The sequence below is a fragment of the Mandrillus leucophaeus genome, unplaced genomic scaffold, assembly GCF_000951045.1.
Source record: "Mandrillus leucophaeus isolate KB7577 unplaced genomic scaffold, Mleu.le_1.0 Scaffold1885, whole genome shotgun sequence".
NCBI classification, from domain to species: domain Eukaryota; kingdom Metazoa; phylum Chordata; class Mammalia; order Primates; family Cercopithecidae; genus Mandrillus; species Mandrillus leucophaeus.
The window spans coordinates 1-8,103 of record NW_012101904.1 but is presented as its reverse complement, the minus strand read 5'-3'; positions in this window follow the sequence as shown (position 1 = coordinate 8,103).

The following is an 8,103-nucleotide window of genomic DNA, read 5'->3' as shown; positions in this document are numbered from 1 at the left end:
AATCACTTGAACTCTCTTAGACTCACTTCTTTTTTCATGTAATTAGAGATAATGATGTCTGCTTTACCTTCATGAATAGCAGCAGGTGTTGGACTGAAGGACTGTAATGAAGATCAATGGGTAATGCCTGCCTGATATTTTTGAGGTCTACAAAGCAATTCAGCAGAGTAGTTGCATTATTACTATTATTATTACTTTATGGGCAATATTTTCTTTTTGAGATGGAGTCTTGCTCTGTTGTCCAGGCTGGAGTGCAGTGGCATGGTCTCGGCTCACTGCAACCTCTGCCTCCCCAGGTTCAAGCAATTCTCCTGCCTCAGCCTCCTGAGTAGCTGGAATTACAGGCTCCTGCCACCACGCCCAGCTAATTTTTTGTATTTTTAGTAGAGATGGGGTTTCACCATGTTGGTTAGGCTGGTCTCAAACTCCTGACCTCAGGTAATCCATCCACCTCGGCCTCCCAAAGTGCTGGGATTGCAGGCGTGAGCCACCGCACCTGGCCACCTTATGAACAACATTTTTTACAGTTATCATTTCATAAGTCATATTGTCTTCAGTAATGTAAAGGCGACTCAGTTATTTTTAAAACTCATAACCACAATAGAAGACATAGACTTCTTCCATTATGGCAGAACCTGAAATGTTACATTGGCTTCTAGATTATTTATTCTTACAGTTGGAGGTAGGGTAAGTAAGATGATCTCAAATATATTCAGTTTCTAAAACTCATAAACATTTATCTTTCAAATCAACATTCCTATCAACTAGGGAGAATGAGACATTGCTACTTCTTAGGTCTCTTTAACAAAGTAATTTAATTGTTTGTCGAAAGAAAGATACTCTAGATGCATATGTAGCATAGAATCTTGAATAGAGATGGTTTGGAAGAATTTCAAAATGTTCAGGGAAGAAAGGTTAACCTCAAACAAAAAATGAATAATTTCAGACTGCCAAACTTAATTATGGGTTGGAATTAAATGTTCTCCATTAATGCAGTTATTTGTTGAGTTGAGATTGAAGGAGCTCAGTAGTGGGCTTTTTAATTACCTGTTTTGGTGTAGAAGGCACTCAAGTGGTAACCGAGCAGACACCATTTACATGAACATGCACTTTGTCTACATATTGTTCATAATGTTAATTACATTCCCCAAACAGAATGATTTATTTTCTGCTAGTCTGAAGTTAAACAGGTCGCACCATAGCAGAGATGGAGCTACTGGGTAAGAGGCAAGATGTCTCACTTGACAGCTGGGCTTTATTGCTAGGGCCCAAATGGACCCATTTGCCATGAGTTAGGAAAATTCTCAGCCGGAGATTAGGAAACATTGAGCAAAGTTGTCTTTTCACTTCTACTCTCTTGTGTTTAGACTTTGCCCTTCCCATCCTTTGGGCACCTTGCATGTTCATGTGCTTGATAGTTACTTCCTAAATAAAGAAAAAATAAAAGCCTGCTTTCAAGATTGGACATGAAACCTATTTTTTAATCATATTCAGTCCACTGATGAGGCTTATTATGTGACTCTTCTTAAGGAACATTGGGTCTTACAAAATGCAAAGGCTTATGTACAATAATATGTTTTTAATAGTGAACTTTTAGCATTAGTAAGTCCTAAACCAAGGTTAAATCATCAATGAACACGTGTTAAGTATCTTCTATCGAAATGGTATCTATTACACCTTGCTGATACATCTAAATTTCAATTCTTGTTCTATTAATAACTCAGGCTGGGAAAAAATGGTAGCATACTTTCTATTCCATTTATGTTTATGTCCTGCCCTCATTGAAAAAATAGACCATAAGTTGAATAGGAATAATGTTACAGAATAATAGCAAAAACTGTCCTTTCAGAGGTCTTTTAATCTGTCTCATTTTTTCTGGTAGAGAACATTTAAAATCAGTATTTTCACCTTCTTTCTTCTTCAAGGAAGCTACCCTCTCCGACCCAGATTAGAAGGCATTTGTTCAATATCACTGCTTCTGTTTCACTCTTGAGTTTGCCTGGACTGATAGGTACTGTATTTCCCAACATTTCATAGCAAGGTTTGTGGTAGGACTTCTCAGGTCTTAACATGTCAAGGATGAAATGAGATAGGGTGGTGGCTCGGGTCACATATAAAGGTAGCATGCTAGGCAATCGTTTTTTCCTCTACCTTAATCATCAAAAGTCAAACATGAGTGAGAAGCAAAACCGGAGAAATATACATACAAATGGACAAACTGGTTGGGAATCCATGCCCTGAAAGACTCAAGCCTGGGCCTGAATTGGTGGGAGAGAAAGTTGCTGATCAAAAATTAATTCACAGAAGGGCTACAAAAAAAAAAAAGGAAAGGATGTGAGCTGACATCATGATATGATATTTACCAAATATTCACTGGATGAAACAAACAGGGAAAGGATAGATAAGCGAAAAAGACAAGAAGAGACTGTTATTGAGAAATCGTCCATGAGACCATAAGGCAGCTGGCAGCAGTGGCTCACGCCTGTAATCCCAGCACTTTGGGAGGCCGAGGCAGGCAGATCACGAGGTCAGAAGTTTGAGACCAGCCTGCCCAACATGATGAAACCCCGTCTCTACTAAAAATACAAAAATTAGCTGGGCATGGTGGCATACCTCTGTAATCCCAACTACTCAGGGGGCTGAGGCAGGAGAATCGCTTGACCCTGGGAGACGAGGTTTCAGTGAGCCGAGATTGTGCCAGTGTACTCCAGCCTGGGCGACGAAGCGAGACTCTGTCTCAAAAAACAAACAAACAAACAAACAAACAAACAAACAAACAGGCAAACCATAAAGCATGGTCTCAAAATGCAGTTCTCTGGTCTACATTTACATTACCACTCACTGTAAGTAAGAGACTAAATGAACTGAGGAATCTAGACCTCTTTCATTGTGTTTCTGCTGAGCCTTCAATCTTGTAAAAAAGGACCTGGTTCCTTTAATAATCTCGGCACTCAGAGTGTTTTATTGAACAGCAGACATTTGTGAGTTTTTATACAATATGATTCATTGAATTTTGATTAATATTATTACTTAAAAAGAATTTCCCTAGTGAATCAAAGTTAGATGCAAAACAAAGAATTAAATATAAAAATCTCGCACAAAATTAGAAACCATCAGAAGAGAACCTGAATAGGACAATTCTAGCGCATTTAGTGCTTAGGCTAAAGATGAGTTCTTTTACACAGGAACAAATTGGATTTTTTTTAAGTAGCTTATCCTGTGCACATGCAGTACAACTGAAGTCCAATGAACAGTAAGCTTAGTTATTGTGATCTGTCAACATCTCCTGCTCCCACCCTGGCTAACTACATAACAAGGAACTTTCCAGAATAGATTCACATTTTCTCCTTATCTCTTAGAATTAGCTGCAAGTGCGTCTGAAACTGGATGTAAGAGGAGTGTGTACACTTTGTGAAAATATGAACTGCAATCTCGTAATGGCCTAACCCAGCAAAATCCAATCACCAACATGGAATAGTCACTAGTGTTGAAGCAAGCATGAATTTTTACACAAGTATACCACCTCACAAATATATTATGCAGTATAGAATGGACAGAAGTGTGGTAAGGTATGTTCCTGATGGGGAATGACTTTAGCTATGGTAGGAAAGTGACAAAATAGCAGTAAATAGCCAAACTCTGAGCAAGAGACTGAAGTCTGCAGACCACAAAATGCCTAGCATGGGTTTTTCATGAGAATAAGCAATAGTAAAATCTACCACCTGAAGAGGCTGCACAGAGTTGTGAGAGGTAGTTGATTCATTCAAAACGTAATTTTAAATAGCCTATGAGGTTAAAGAAGGTCAAGGATTCATGAGATGCTGATAGTACCTAGAGTTTCTATTTGGAGAACAAAGCATTCATTTCTGTGCAGAAGGGTCCATTGTCATTCAAAAAGCTCTTATTAATCACTGACCTGTGAAAGAGGCAGGTTCATTGAACAAATAAGCAAATAGATTGGAAAAAGTCTATATGGTTTCTATAAATGGAAATCATGCCTGATTAAATAACCTGAATTCTCTCAGGAATAAACAGATCTTTTAAAAGAATAAACAAATGCCTTATAGACAAGAAACTACCAGTGGAAGTAATTTAATTAGACATGCAGAAAGCCTTGAACAAGGTAAGGCCTCATGAGGTATGTCACTAGAGGGACTCTCAAAACACTGGATATCCATGCATCCAGGCTTTTGGGGGATGTGATTCACATGGCAGGTGGGATATTAGATTACCCAGGAATGTTTAAACTGTGCCCCCTTGGATTTCCGCAGAGGTGCCCTGGGGGAAATGCAGGCTAAGGGAGCTGTTGGTGGACCTTGCTTCCATAGGGGATATTTTATCTGCAATATGTTTTACATATTGCAGTTCCTAGTAAGGTTTCATTGGAAGATTTGGAGACAACTCTAATAGATTGCCTTTGTAATGCCTTTTATTTTTCTGAAGAGTCTGTCATTGTCATTCTTGTCCACCCCAGTAGATATAAAGTTTTAATCACTAAGAAATTGGAATAATCTTTTGAAACAAAAAACTGGATTCAAAGAAAGAAAGCATAGGCTAAATGGCACATTTTCTAGTTAGTAAATAAATAAAATGGTGGTTTCTACTAAGAATCAATGCTGAAGTCCATCTTATTAATTGATTAACTAATTAATTGATAGTCAATGACAAGATTTCAATGTCAAATTTTGCATCCAATTTATCATGGAGAAAATGTCAATTCGGTTGGTACAAATACCACTTTAATCTCCATGCAAGGCAAAATTGAGGAGGAGTGCTGTGAGCTAATTCAGCCTTAGAGAAACTTCTCTACACTGTGGATTCTTCAAGACTACTACAAATAAGAATAACTTTCTGATCATTCCGCAGTCCAGTTTTACTTATCTATGGGTGACTGGGATGAGGGAGCATGCTGTTTACCCCTAGGTTTGTTTTGTGGTATCTGATTTCTTATAGTATAACTAAGTCCTTTAACTTCTGTAGTTTTAATTTTAATGTAATTTTTTTGAGAAGGGGTCTTGTTATGTTGCCTAGGCTAGTCTTAAACTTCTGGACTCAAGCAGTCCTTCCACTTCACCCTACTGAGTAACTGGGACTACAGGCATGGAACACGGCACCGGGCTGATTTCTCTATTTTATGTGACAAATTCATAGATATAACTTCTATTAATGTCATTTATGGTGTCTGAGGATTAATGAATATCTTGTACCTAAAGACTTTTTAATAGTGGAGATTTTTGTATAGTTGTAAAGGTATTTTCTTACTGCAACATAAAAACCTAAGGAAAAAAATGTAAGAAATTCTATGCTAAATAAAATCTGCAGTATACGAAGCCGGTATTCTGTCTCTGGTGGTCATAGATGAGTTGTGGAAGGCCACGCTTTCCTTCTAAAATATGAATTTTAGAGACCTTATCCAATTTTATGACTTTACTCTCCTGGTAACTTCCAAATACCTACCTCTAGCCCTGATGCATCTGCCACATAGTAAGCCTCTTATGCAACTGCCTGCTGGTCATTCCCAATTGTAAAATCTACTGGCTGTCACACACAGTATTCCAAAACTGGACTTAGAACCTTCCAGTCCAAATAATCATTTCCATTATTTCTAATTTCTGTCAATGGTACTATGCAAGCACCAAGATATGGAATCATTTTTGACTCCTCACTCATGTAATTTCTATTATTTTATGGTGTCACCAAATAAATACATCTGAATGACAATTCTCTGGGGCACACCCCTTAGGAAATGGATGACAAAGTGTTCCCATGCTTTATAATTCATGAATTTTATTTGTCAGAACAAACATCGAGGAATAAAGATGACCTCCAATAGTGAACTTTCTGAAATATGCTCTATGTAGCTGACAATCTGTAAGCCTTATACAGAATCACACAGAAAGTAAGGGAACTGGAATGTAAATACAGGCCTGTCAGACCTTGAATACAAGACTACTCTTAAGTTTACCATCATATTCTAAATGATATAGTAAGTAAATAGTTGTCATCTGCAAGTGGGAGAAATAAAACCCACAGAAATATCTCAGCTTTCCAGGGTATTGCCCTATAACTGCAGAATAAAACAACCCCGTAAACATTTCTGTACTTGTGTTGGTAAGACTATTTTTTTTTCTCGGTAGAATTAACTTCCATATGTTGTTTTCAGTCATAGTAAATACAAGCAAATAATTATCAAGATAGTTTTCAGTTTGATAGAAAGCATACCAGGAAATCAACTCTTATGACTTTATACCTAGTTTAAAAATCCCATAGGGTCTTTCTTGCAGTCTGTGGCATGCTTTGTATCCCTATGAATATTCCACTTTAACACTCGTTCCTGTTAGGGGATGAGTGTTAGCGGGGTAATATTAATGAATTCAGCAGCCTCAATTAATTTCCAGTATGAAAATAGCCTTAAAATGAGTCATGAAAGCCACACAAGAAAGATGGCACTTTAAGATGAATGTACGATGTTGACCTTCACCATTTCTTCATTTCTTCATTACATTATTCATCGTTGGATAAATTATACTATTAGTCATTTTAAGCATTTTTCTGCTAAATGTAAGTGTCCAATTCGAGGATTTTATGGTTTTAAATTGAAGAATTAATATCCCATGGTGACTCTACGATAAACATATTTAATCTTCTATTCTATCATTATGAAACACAAAATTACTGAAAAATAACTGTCAGATCAATTTATTTAAAAATATTTTGCTAGGAAAATAATAACGCTTCACATAATTCTATTTTTCTAAAGGCTTTGACATGTGATTTAAATTTGCCTTTGGCTTGGAAATCTGTACATCTGTAATTAAACTGTCAGGTTTCCCAGGTAAAATTTGATTCAGTAAAAAGTGACTTTTCTTCTTTTTTTTCCCCCCATCCATTCTATGGAAACTAACGAAAGTGAACTACAGCTATTGTGCTTTTTTAAAAATTTGGATCATTGGTCTCTTCGTGGAAAGAATTGAGTCAAAACTTTGGGAAGTGATTTGGATAAAGTAAAGATTTGATTAAATAATTACTTTTGGTTTGCTAGATTCAGACAGTGAGGGAAAAGGGGGCTGGTTGAGAATATTTATTGAAGAAGAAAACAAATCACAGCAAATTTATACATTTAAATTTAAATCAGAAATTCTGAAGTATTTTGGCTTCCCTAATAAATCCTACTAGGAAAATAACTTTGCTTTTCTGCTGTTAAATTAGCAGATTCTCTGTGGTTAACCAGTGTTTTAGGGAATAAACTAAACTAAAAGAAATTAGTCATGTCAGTGAGCAACGCAAAGTTCAAAAAGCCTTTGCTTCATGCGGAAGCTGTATTGAAAGCATTTAAGGCAGTGCAAGCAAATGTCTCACCTTTAAAGTAATTCCTCTGGGGGGATGGTCTTCTTAGAATCTAATTTTATCAACTTATGATTTCCCCTCAAAATGCTCATCACTGTGTGACTGTCTTGTAAATACTTTCTTTTGATCATCTTGTGATGTGAGCTGTTTTTCCTCACGTGAATTTTTTATATGAGCCTTGTTTCAGTTTAGCGCCTCTCAAATAGTAATATTCATTCTTATTTTTCATTCCCATGTTGATTTCTGCATTTTACAATAATGACAGATATGATGCTGCCAAGATAGATCAGAGTCATATTTATCTTCACCTTGCAAAGCTTATTGTATTGCATTATTTAGTATTATGAAGCCTTTTCATTTATGCTGCTATGTACCTTACTGGGTCCTGAAGTCCTGGCGAGCCCACTTACAATCTGATGTGACACAGCTGATAGGATTTGAACTGCATCACATTAAGAGGCACTTGTAAGCCGTTTATACCAAATTCCACTAATAACAGAGTTGAAATCAGACAGGGTCATTTTCTCAAAAGGATTATTTTTTAGTCCCAAGCTATTCCCATCAGATTTCCAGTGACTCCTTCAGGTCAAGTCTGAAGCAATGTCTTTTTTTTTTTTTTTTTTTTGACAAGCAAGAGATTTGTTGTTCCATTGTGTCTAGTTGACACAATGGAAACCTGTTTACATCAGAAAATGCTATGCCTTTCTCAAGATAATTTGGCATATCTACAATGTTCTTTGGTTATATATATAAGTG